Below are 260 nucleotides of genomic sequence, written 5' to 3' on the forward strand. Positions count from 1 at the left end.
CCTCTTTTTGTCTCTGAAATTTGCACTATGTCTCGGACGGGAATCATTGGGGCAGAGGGGGGCGTGAAGTGGGGAACGACCCCCACCCACCCCACCCCGATTCAGACACACAGATGTTGGGTCTCTATGTGGATGGCGACAATGTTTACAAGCACTACACTTTCTCTTACACACACACACACACACACACACACACACACGTGCGCGCGCACACAAATGCGCACGCGGGAGCGGACTCGCGCACACGGGCACCTGCGCAC

This window comes from Elephantulus edwardii, unplaced genomic scaffold (assembly GCF_000299155.1).
Source record: "Elephantulus edwardii isolate Elephantulus edwardi_28Jun2011 unplaced genomic scaffold, EleEdw1.0 scaffold00189, whole genome shotgun sequence".
Classification (NCBI taxonomy): Eukaryota; Metazoa; Chordata; class Mammalia; order Macroscelidea; family Macroscelididae; genus Elephantulus; species Elephantulus edwardii.